This window comes from Coffea arabica, chromosome 9c (assembly GCF_036785885.1).
Source record: "Coffea arabica cultivar ET-39 chromosome 9c, Coffea Arabica ET-39 HiFi, whole genome shotgun sequence".
NCBI lineage: Eukaryota > Viridiplantae > Streptophyta > Magnoliopsida > Gentianales > Rubiaceae > Coffea > Coffea arabica.
The window spans coordinates 4,641,578-4,654,577 of NC_092326.1; positions in this window are offsets into that span (position 1 = coordinate 4,641,578).

Consider the following 13,000-nt stretch of genomic DNA (forward strand, 5'->3'; position numbering starts at 1 on the left):
ATCTGACGCTTTTGATTTTTTTTATTGAGTTGATTCTCAATTTTAACTTTAAAAATTTTGAACACGTCCAACAACTGTGATTTTTCAAAAATGAAATATATATAGTCATATCTTGAAAAATATCTATGAATGTTTTAAAATATTATTGATCATTTCAAATAGATGTGGGAAATGACTCACAAATATCTGTATATATAAGTTTTAAGACGTCTAATGACATATTAGTTTCAAATCTCATTTTATTGGTTTGTATTCCCTTTATATAATTAACACAATTATTAAAATTTATAAAGTTCAAGGAATCGAGAATTTCATTTGACACAAGTCTTTTCATTTTTCATTTGAAAATATGACCCAATCTCTTGTGTTATAGTGCAGTCGAATTGTCATTGATTAATTTTCTTTTTATTCCTCTAGTATACAAATGCAAGGATTCATTAAATGAGACAATTGTATCAATCAAATATAAATTATCGTAATGCATTAAAAAATTGGAATTAACTAATTTTAAATCATGAAACAATTAAAATTTTTCATTTTCAAATGAACAAAAATAACCAAATTTGTCCAAAGAAGAAATAAAAATCAAATTCTATCAAAAAATGGTATAATAAATGTTTCATTAAGATCCAAATATAATTCGATCTTTAACAATAATCTAAAAACTCCTATTATTTCAACTTGAACTGTTTTGCCATCGTCGACATAGATATATTTTTCATTATCATTAGACTTTTGGTAATTCAGACAACCCTGCATAGACACACTGATGTGAATTGTTGTATTGAAATCTAACCATCATGTGTGTCTAGGTATTGAAATTAAATTAACCTCAGAACAAATTAAATTAAGAAGCATATCTTTCTTATCACGTCAAACGTGATAATTGGAGCAATGCTTCCTTTTATGCCCTTCAACTCTACAGAAGAAACTACTATTCTTTCCTTGATCAACTGATTTCTTTTGTTGTTTCTTTTGTGATATCGTACCTGCAATTTCTTTATCATTCTTTCTCTTAAATTACTTACATTTATTATTAGTGGTTGAAATAAGATAATCACTTTCTATCTGATTTTGTTTAAACCTTTTCTCTTCCTTTACACAATGTGATATGAGTTTATTTAGAAATCAAGTCTTTTTTTTTTTTTTTTATAGTTGTAACTCATCTTAAACTGACTACACTGTGTAGAAAGAAATATTAAAATCAAATGCATTAGTAACTCTTCAGAGAGTACTAATTAAGTGCATTTAATTTCGAAACAAGATTAGATATCTTCATGATGTACTCTCTGATATTACCTTTACCATTATATTTCATTAAAATTAGGCATGTCAAAAGCATACTAACTTCAATCTTTTCGTTCTTGACAAATCTTTTTTCAATATCATGAAGGAACTTCTTAGTGACAACTATCGTTTCTGACATTGTTCCTCTAAATGTTTCTGAAACGACTTTTTTAATGATCATCAAACATAAGAGATTTGATCTCTCCCACCTTTCCTTATCCCTCTTTCCATCAAAGGTACTCTGATCTGTAAGAGTTGGGGTGTGACGCCCCCCACCACCCCTTAAGAAGAACCAGAGGGTATAATAGGGCGCCTGCCCAACTCTCTCCAGGAGTCACGCACTTGCTCGAACCCAATCCAAATTTTCAAGCCAAACAATTTCTTAAAATCAGGAAAGTACTTGAATAACAAAAGTCACAATGCTTAGACAAAGTTTTAACTATTACAACCACAATATTTCAAATTAAAATGAAACCTACACTTCCAAAATGTCCAAAAATTGTTCAAGGAATTACACTAACTCTAAACAAAAACTGACTAGTCTAGCGCCTCCAATTTTTCACTTCAAATTCCTATTAAAGAATAACAAAGTTAAAGGGATGAGTGGAAGTTCAGTGAGATCAAGAAAACAAGCAAGCAAGTAAAGCAAGCACACCATAAATCAACTCAAATAGCACATGTACAGAATAATAAAAATAGTTTCACGTAAAACCACAAAAGGACTAAAACACGTTCATTAAGAGGATACATGAGCTCTTAGGAGCTAATCCATAAACTTGCCATTTCACGATTTTGGATATTATTTTCTTTTGTTGACACTCTGACAACCACACAAGTAACAAGTCCATAGAATTCACTTGACACAAATCCCCATCCACCGTTTCACCCTCTATTGGGCCCGAACATCTATAAGAGTTTTGGTAATACTCGAATATACCCATGCAATAGCAAATATGATCGATGAAATAATTCTCCAATCGACTTAATCAAGATAAAGGTACTGAGACAGGATGAGAAACACCTCCCACTCGAATTGAGTGTGGTACATACTGCAGCTCAGCACTAGGGTCGATGAAATAACTCTCCAATCGACTTAATCAAGATAAAGTACTGAGATAGGATGAGAGGCACTTCCCACTCGGATTGAGTGTGGTACATGCTACTACTCAGCATTAGGGTCGATGAAATAACTCTCCAATCGACTTAATCAAGAGTATTGAGACGGGATGAGAGGCACCTCCCATTCGGATTGACTGTGGTACATGCTGCTGCCGCTCAGCACTAGAGTCGATGAGATAATACTCCAATCAATTTAATCAAGATAAAAGTACTGACACGGGATGAAAGGCATTTTCCATTCGAATTGAGTGTGGTACATGTTGCCGCTCAGCACTTACAAGTCAAGCACAAGTACAAATACAAGTACATGTCAATAAAGTTCAAACAAGTATAAGATCATTCAAGAAGGGAAGGACGAGTGTGATAAAGTACACCCCTACCTCATCAAATTCAATATTCAAACACACAACATGGGGTATCATTCAAATCAAAATATCAAGAAACATGCACTTGATATTCACCAATAGTCAAGTAAGCAAGACGAGAGAAAGCTTTCACAAGTTCTCCACGGGGTTTCCCTCGAATTCCTTTTGAATACCTGAGATATGTACAATTAACGATTACCTATAATCGTTTAACCAAGGCCAAATAATTTCCTCTTAACCCTTCACTCAAACATGCTCAATTTTTTGTCAAATTAAGAGAGAAACTCTCTTCACTTAACCACTAAGATAACACTCAAGAGAAGATTCAAAATTTAGCCAATCCGCTCAAAAGTTTAACAAAACACACGGTGGAGGGAAAACTACTTTCACTTCCTTAACTTATAATCTTTTGCCCAAGTTTTGATATATAAATAAGTGTTCAAGTTTTTTAAAATTTATGAAGTCAAAACTTCACCAAAACCATCATTTATTTCTTAGCAAAGATGTCAACAAATCTTCTAAGTTTTGAACATCAAGCAAGTGAAATTTTTTCACAAAACTCTTGGCATGACGCTCCAATTTTCACCCCTTTTTAATTCAAACTTGTTGCTCCTTTTAAAAGCACATTCGAAGACAATTGATTAGCAAGTTATGTTGAGCAAAATTTCACTTTAAAACTAGAGGAAACGAGACAAATTCCAATCCAAGATTCGGCCAAAACCTTCGAAATTTTTTTGTCATTTCATAAGAAAATTTCAATTTTTGTAACACCTTTTGAAAAATCATAATTTGAGTTTCGTAAGTCCAAATATCATAAATCTTATACCGTTAGAAATCGACTCAAAAGATTGCATCTCTCTAGAAGACACCTTCATAAAATTCAATCCATAAATTAGTCAAATCTCATCCTTAATTCACTACTCAACTAAGTGCAAAAACAGGATAGTTTTGGATTTTCATCCCAATTTGAAATTTTACTGATATTTATAGAAAGCAAACCAAATCATGAATTTTACACGGTTAAAAGAGTTATGAGTCTAGTTTCAAATGCAACAAACAGGACTAAACTAGGATTTTTCTACACCAAGATATAACAGATTTTTCAAAACTGCTCAAAGTCTCCTGCGGAAAAAATTTTCAACAACACTTGATTCAACCTTCCCATCTAATCTTATGATTTTTGGTTTAAATCCAACTTACAATCAAAGTTTAATGTCCAACATAGTTTGTGGAGCAAGATTTCCCTCAAAATTTCTTGAAAATAAGGGCTAATAGCACTCAAAAGTTTCGGCCATCAAGAAGCTTTCAAAACAAACTTTTTTCACCAAAATTTGCAACAAAATCCAACCAAGATTCAAGCTTTCCAAGAAATATACACGCAAGCCACAACATCAACCTTTAAAACACCAAAATCTACCATAAACATTCATCATAAAAGCACAATATGAATCTCAAGTCATCTACCTAGCTTGCCATGAAAATACAAGAAATTTTCCTGTCATCTACCTAGCTTGCCATGAAAATATAAGAAATTTTCCTCAAGTCATCTACCTAAATCAAGGTTTCAAGGAAAGCCATCAACAACCCATCAAAAATTCAATTTTTCTAACTACAAATCTACTAGAAACTTGAAGGAAAAAAAAAGGTTTCAAGCCAATACCTCTCCTAGCAATTTTAATCAAGCAATAAGTCGAAGTTTTCTTCAAGAATTGCCCCCAGGCAAGACTTTCTTCCAAACTCAAACAAGATTCCAAGAATCATCCAAAGTTGGGGAAGATTTGAATAAAAAATGGAGGAAAAAAAGTTGAGCTTTTCTTCTCTTTTTTTTTTCCTAGCTCTCGGCCCTCTCTCTCTCCTTCTTCTTGATTTTGGTTGTTTTATTTATTTTTTAAGGCAAGAAAGGAAAGATTAAATGATAAGAAAACTTGGTCAAAGGTCTCCCTTGGTTCCTGCGGTGACATTTGTCACCTTCTAGAGTTCTTTAGTTTCAAGTGTCCCAACACTTGTCACATTCTAGAGCTCTCTAACTCCAAGTGTCTCAATTCTCTCTCTTATTGCACTAAAGTCCTCCTTTTTTTTTTTTCAAAAGTTCCTTTTTACACCACACTACAAAGAAAATTTTTATTTTACCCCACACATTAACTTTCAAATGTAAAATTTAATAAAAGTATTAAGGTGAAATCATCATCAAATCAATAAATAATCAAATAGATGACTTAATAAATAAAGTACCCTATAGTTAAACTAGATAAATTAGCAAATTTCTAGGTTCTCACATGGGCGAGAATCATCCCCTCACGTAAGGTCGAGATCCATTACTCTAAATAGTATCAAGAGAGTTTCTTTTCAAAACTTGAAATTTATGCCATTCAACATAGAAATATTATTGATATTGGTAGTAATATTTGTAAGATCATTCGTAACTGAACAGAAAACATAAAATAATTAAAACAAGCTCACATAATACAAAATAGTAATAAATTCAAATAAAGATAACCTCATTTCAACATACAAATGTTTTATTAATATCCTGTTTTTGAATAAAAATATTAACTTCTAAGTAATATCTTGGTATAATAATAAACACTGATAATAATAACACGTCAAAAATTTTTTTTTCTTTGAACTAATTTATAATTCATATGTAAAAATTTAAATAATCAGCATGTGTTTATTATCATAAGTGCACATGCAATTTTATTAAACATCAACCTTCCTTTGGGCCGATCAATATTCACAAAATTATAAGTACCCAACTAGTTATATTCTAGAATAAATTAGTTTTCACAAAAGATGCCACTTTGGTGACATATTGTTTCAATTAATTTATTCTAATATATATATATAATTATAATAATAATTAAATTTAAAATTACACAAATTACACAAAAATTTTGATCAAGGTCAACTTTAATCAACTCTGATCAAAACGTGATCAAATATGGTTAAATCAGTAAAATGGATCATGATTTATTGGACTATAAGTCCATATCCATAATTTGACCCAAATTTGTTATTCAAATCCAAAATTTTCTTGAAATTCATAAATGTTTTATAAGACTATATACTTAGTGGGCCAACTTTATGGATTTTGTAAGGTTTAAATGTCTTGTTTAATTTTATTAGAGTTCACTGAAATTAGAGAAATCTTAATTTTCTTAACATATTAATATGTTACAGATCATGTAGGTCTTACCAAATATTATGTTAATCAAAGTTCTTGAATGAAAAACTCATAAAATGAATCAGGGAAAAGATGAACAACTTTCCGAAATCAGAAATCAAGTTAATTTATATCATGAAAAATATGTGGATCCCACATATCATGACTTGTGCCAACATATTGTTTCACAAAATTCAACAATCAAACAAGACAAGCACGCGTGATCCTAGAACCATATGTACTTGAACCATGTGCTAATTAATCATAACAAACAAAGCAAATATGTGTACTTGATTGTGCATCATTCTTATTGATCTCGGCAAACCCATAGAACCATATGTAACAAAAAACAATGACTTGGACTGTGCGAATTTATCGAAAACATAAGCAAATAAATTACATTAAAACCACAATTCAAAATTGTCAACTGCCGCACAATCAAAATAAAAATAATTCTAGTTAAAAAACTTGAAAACTATGAATTATTTAAAATCAAACTATTTTCTAATAATCAACTATATCTTGTTCTGATACCACTTGTTAGGTGGTAGTTTATATTAACTTTTGGTAAAAACTATCACCTATTAAACCCAAAATCTTTATGGTGATTATTAAGAAATAAATTAATAGTAAAATTACGAAAACGTACATAGATTCATGTTGACAAATAGGTACTTGAGTCCCTAGAGACTTTGAGGTGATCTTCTAGGTCAACACGTATTTGCTATTCCCTTGAGAGTGCCCTTTAATTTCTCTCGATATCTTTCCTGACGATGGGATATCAGGAAAGAGATAATTTGTGGTGCTAGAAAATACGACAATAAGAATACGTATGTGATTTGGGGACTATAATCCTATTTATAGATAATTTTTCTGTTATCTTTTAGATTCCTATTTCAATTCATCATAGAAATGGAAATTACCCTTAAGTTTTTACATATTAAAGGTCCACATCTTATTAGTTACATTAAAGTTTAAATCATAATTGATTACTTTAATTGGATTTAACTTTATTTGACAGTTTATAATACATAATTATTCACATATAAATCCAATGTTGGATTAATAATCTAACAAAAAAGAGTTACCTCTAATGAAGTGATTGCCTAAAAACTTCTTTAGACCTCATGGACGGTACGTTTTTTGCTCCTCCAAGGCTAAAGTGGATGATATGATTTGGAGACACAAAGTTCTGCAGTGCTCTCCCGCACTCTGGAAGTGGAAATAACAAAAATAGGTGCCAACTATATCTGGAACACTCTCTCAGTCCAAATTGCATAGGGTGCAGCGTAGCTTTTCCATGATAGAAGATGAGGTGCAGGAACAGTTGCATAGGGTGCCACTTTTAGGAAGCAACCATTCCTGAAGGTGCTTGGCCAAAATTTGGCTAAAAAAAAGTAAGGTTTAGATTGCATTTTATACATCATTTTGCATACTATGCGTGAGATCCACAAAATTTTGTTTTATAGTTGCCCGTTATTGAAAGTGCATATAAAGTTATATCTTATGCATTTTACACAAAATGGCCCGAACAATTTTTTGATATTCATTTGAGTCCGTGTCCATGATAGAATGACTCACGTTGTATAAACTAAAATCTCAAATTGAAGGACATTACTTTTGGGCATTAAGACATTTTCCTAACGCTAATAGTAATCACTCTTCCTGTAAACAATAAGAAAAGAAAATTATAGGAGGGCGAAAAACCTGGATGCTAGTAAACCATTACCATTGTAAACCTGCTTGAGTGGTTTGAGTTTTGTCGACTCAATTACTAAGAATTTCAAATAGCCACATCAACATTTTGATTTCATGAAACAATGGTCTTCTGATTTATATAATAAGCCTTTAGGTCCTTAAATTCTATTAAACATGTTTGGGGCGGGGGAATTTATGTTCAAAAATTGGAAATTTTTAAAAAGAATAAGGTAAAAGACTCGAAGTACCATTTGACTGTCACTTTTTCTTTACTATCACTCTTCTTTTTCCCATACTTCACCTAGGTTTATGGCTGTTCATTTTTTTTCTCCTTTTTATTTTCAAATATTTATGTCTGGACATAAGATGGCCCTAAATGTGAAGCAAAAGGACCTTTTTTTTTCTTCTTCTTCTTCTTTTCTTTTTTAGATGCAGGAGAATCAACAGCATAGTCGTTACTCTATGGATTTTAGAACATGAGAGGGATATTTGCAGCTTTAATATTAAAGAATTTTATGATCTTTGAGATGGCATTAGCGAATTGAATAACCTTTCACCTAGCTGTAAAAGTACTAGCGTGCCCTTCCTTCCTGGCTAAAACTTCTAAACAAGCCTGTTTGGCAAACAAGCCTGTTTTTTACCAAATTTGTCTCTTAGCTAAAACTTCTAAACAAGCCTGTTTTTGGCCAAATTTGTCTCCTACAAATTTTTTAACAACTTTAGTTACAGTAATTTCAAAAAATTTCTCAAAATTTTTAAATTACACGCTTCAAAATATTCAAAAAATTTACATATTTCAAAATTTTTTTCTACAATTTGTACAATAAGTTACAGTAAAGTTTTAGATAAACATCCAAAAAACTCATTTACAAAACAGGTATATTCCTTATTTTCTTTTCACACTCTAAATTTTACTAATGTTTAGCTAGTAAAGTAGGCTTTTTATCTCCGCATCCAAGACTCAAAATTTATCTAATGTTGGCTAACTAAATATAAGCATCTTGGACCAATCTTTGGTAAACTTACTTGACTGCTGCTATTCTCCTCTACAATATGGTCATCTTAACCTTAAGATATAATACGTTGGACTTTGTTAAGTACATTGGAAGTTCTCAAAAATGAGATTTGCTCAAAACGGGATCGCTTCCAATTAAAGTGGGGACGTTAAAGGATTACTCCTCATTAGATATCTACCAGTGTCTTTGCATTTAATTCTATGGGATAGAGTTCTAGGCCCAAGACTTTTAAATAATCTTTCAGCTGTTTTTATCTGTACGGAATATTCAAGGCAATGAAGCAGTCAAATTTTCATTAGCTTTACAATAGACATATAGGTAAGCTGCAGGTTTCATCTTCCTTGAGAGCTTATTTGGTGGACATGATTTGTGTGGAAAACAAGTTGTGTTTTAGTGCAATGAGTTCCAGAGATGGTTTGATCCATGACAGTTGGCCATCGATTAATTCAAAATTTTCCCTATTCGTCACTGGTTCATATTCAATTTCTGCCTCTGAGATCCTGCTAATCTTACTGAAAATATTGACACATTAAAGATGGTGCTAATTTATTTTCTACTGTACAAGGTTTCTGTTTTTGCTGTTATTGTTTTTTTTTTGACCTGGCCTATACTTACTGGCTAGAGAATAGACTAGCCAATAGCTTAGAATAAGGAAATACTATGGTATTTATGATTAAGAATGCAGATGCTATTCGGCTTGAGAACATATAATTCATTATTGAAGGCCTGGTTGTCCTGGCTAACAATCTTAGTTTAATATTCAGCATTCCTAGAAGTCACGTACATATTGATCCATTATTCATTGTGTACAACAGCATATTGCTTCTCTAAAGAGCAGTAACCCACGGTATCAACCATCTTTCTGCTGCAGGTCATCATCTAGATCTACATCTTGTGGGATATGCACACATGCTATGGGTAAGGTTTGCTTGTCACTAAATTTTGTTTTATCATCTCGGCTGACCAGATTAGAACAATCATTGGTGTATAATGCTTTAGCCTGCTCCCAAACACTAAAGCAAATCTATGTAGATGAAATATTTGCTTTAATGAAGAATCAATAGTTTGCCAAAACATGCTACACAATTGAGTATCAATTTTCTTCCACTTGGATCGATCAACCATAATATAATCAGATTTTGTAATGAGATGATCTCTATATCCTTGTTCCATAACCATAACTCAACATCGGCGGCCTAAGTAGAGTGGTTACTACCTTTCAATAGTGATAATTGTAGAACTAGTAATAGATGGATTGACAATAAGAGGAGTTGTTGTGATGGACTTGGATGTAGATGTTATAGATGTATCGAATGTAGACATGATGATATCAGATCAAAAAAATCATTGGGTAAAATTATCAAGGGAGAGGATTGGAAAGTAAAAGGTCTAAATATTTCTTTCTCTCATAGCTTTGATACAAGGAAAGAGAAGAAGGAGGATAGGAAGATATTTTGGGAATTACCTTTTTCATATAAAATAAGAGATACAACAATTATATACATACAAGATTGAAACCAACCATGACCCTAAAATCAACCTACCAAGATTCTAAAATCAACCTAGTATAATTAGGCTATCTAATCACTATAATTAAACTAAATCCTATAACTATTCTTCTCACTATCTTTAAGCTAATGCATTTAGACATATTTAACACTAAAGGGTAGTGTTGAATTAGAAGCTGAATAAAGTTGGGTAGTCTATCAAGTGGAGAAGAAAGACTGCTTTTGACATCTAAAGGGTAAGTAAGTGATATGATAATACCATGTTTTTATTTAAATTCCCGATCATTTTTCTTTATTGGCTTTTTGTCTCTTTGCTCTAGCTGTTGACAGATGTTAGCCAATCACACGTTTCATTTGACTAGGAGGGGATCACCGCACGATGCGCGGTGTTAATTACATGCTGCCCAGACAAATTTCTAATGAAGATCCCCCTCCCTGCTTCTTTTCATGGCTTCTTTTTTTTTTGTCCCATTTCTCCTGCTGTTTAAAATGGGAACCTGAACATAATCAAAGCAAGGCCATTAGAAATTTGTTGCAATTGTGAGAAGCTAATACAAAGGAAAATCAAAGATTCCTTAATCTTGCCTTCAAACCAAATTGTTCCATTTTCACCAAATTTATGCACGAATCTAGTTTCTTGTTTTCATGAAGTTCTATTTGTACTCTCAAAAGATTCCATTTAACCATTTAATGGTGAGATGAGGAATAAATCCTGTAAAGTAAATTTCACAAATTTAAATATGTAAACAAATTGTTATAATTTACAAAATAAGCAATATTGGCAATGGTGATTCGATGCACACCACAAATGTCCACTACCTAAGGCATGACAATGTGTATGTCAGACATATCCATATGCTATCTTACCCAAACAATATAGACAGCTAAATGAGCAAGAAATATGGAGTAAACCTCTTGAATGCTCTTGGGTGGCAATAATTCTTAAAAGTTTTCTTACAATAACAGCATAATGGTCAACAACAAATTCAGTAAGTATTAAGTTTCGCGTAGTCGTATACCCCCCTAATGCTTAAAAGTAAGAATTAACCACCATTTTTTCTTTGTTCCCTCTCTTGACAAAAAGTTGAGCAGAAAACCATAGAGCAAATCAATACATATATGAAGAGTAAAGCCTAAAAAAAATTGCCTACTTAAACATTTTTTCCTCAGTAAAATTTGAATAATTCTTAACATTTCTTGCTATAATAAAAGATAATTAAATAAAATAAGAGACCTAAAAAAACCTTCTGTCGCAAACAAAGTAGTATTTATAATTCCAATACAATGAATTAATGGTATGCAAATAGTGAAGGACTGAAAGGCTGAAATTAAGAATAAACCATCTAATAATGACCATGCTTAACACAAAAGCAAGATAAAAAATAAGAAAGGACTGCATTTTTAACTTACAAAGTTTGTTATTCCATGAATTGGTTTCAGAGTGACTGCATCTTCAATCATTTGCACCTTTAACATAAACAAAGTAAATTAATAACATAAAAGAATAAAAAAATTAATAACATAACCAAAAGTAAAATAAAAAGAAGATGATCGTAGAAAATAGGATCTAAATGCAAAGTAATCTTAACATCTTCTTGTTATTTTAGCTGCAAAAAATTCTCGTTACCTTTTCAAGGAATATAAAGAATCTAGAAAGACCAACATATTACCACACCAAACTTTTAATTGCCATAAACATTGAAATCATTTTCACGAAAGGTAAAGTCTAAATAAGCAAGAAACATGTAGTAAACCACTTAAATGGTAGTAGATGGTAAGAAAATTCTCTGCAATAACAGGCTAATACTCAATCTGCCATATTTACTCTATATTCACTTTATATTCTCAAAATGTTATCCCCATGAACTCAAACCAATATTCTAGGAACAAAATAAACAAAAATTTAACCAAAAATGGTATTCTTGTAAAACTAAAATAAAAGGTACTCGTGTAAAAGAAGAAGGGCTGGCAAAATTCATGCATATACAAATATATATGGAACATGTACTTAAAACGACTATCTCAACTAATGGCTCCTTGATCAGTTTCAATGCTTTTATCAGCAACTAAGAAAACACAATGTTTGTTAAAAAAAAAACTAAGAAAACACAAAAGTATTTTTTCTTTTGTTTTAAAGAATCCATATACTCTCTTCGGAAAATGAGAACCAAAACTTCACAAGGGAAAAAAATAAGAAAAATAGTTTTCTCAAAAATAAAGACACAAAAAAAATAACTAAAGTTTTTAACAGTCGTTGACATGAAATTTGTTCTCCACAAATGGAGACTTTGGGTTGGTTACCATATGGATCGTCTTTTGTGAGTCAATAATTGAACGTACTCCTGCATATAACAAACCCAAAAAAAAAAAAGCCATCAGATGAGCCATGAAAACTCCATTTTTCAGAGTTTCAGAGCCATAAAAAAAGAGTTAAAATGGATGGTTATTGTGCTGATGTGGCTGTGTTTTATTGGTTGGAGGGACTATTAACATGGAGTTTCAGAGCCATGAAAAAATAGTTAACATTTTGGTCAAATGCAATTTATTAATTAAGGAGGAGGATTATTAATATAGGCCATAATTCTATCCTCTCAATACATCAGTAGCAAAAGGGATAGTCAAACTCTTGGCACAAAATAACTCATCAAGTTACACAAGATTTTAAACCAAACAAAAATATTATGATAACACCATCCACGTGAGATATAATAATGCATCAAGAGCTGATATACATATATAGCAGGTAATGCAAAGATCAAATAGCTACAGTTAGTGAAAAATCTAGTATCCAGGGTCATACGCTTCCAGGTTCTTATCATGATAAAGTTTCAAGGGTGGCCGATT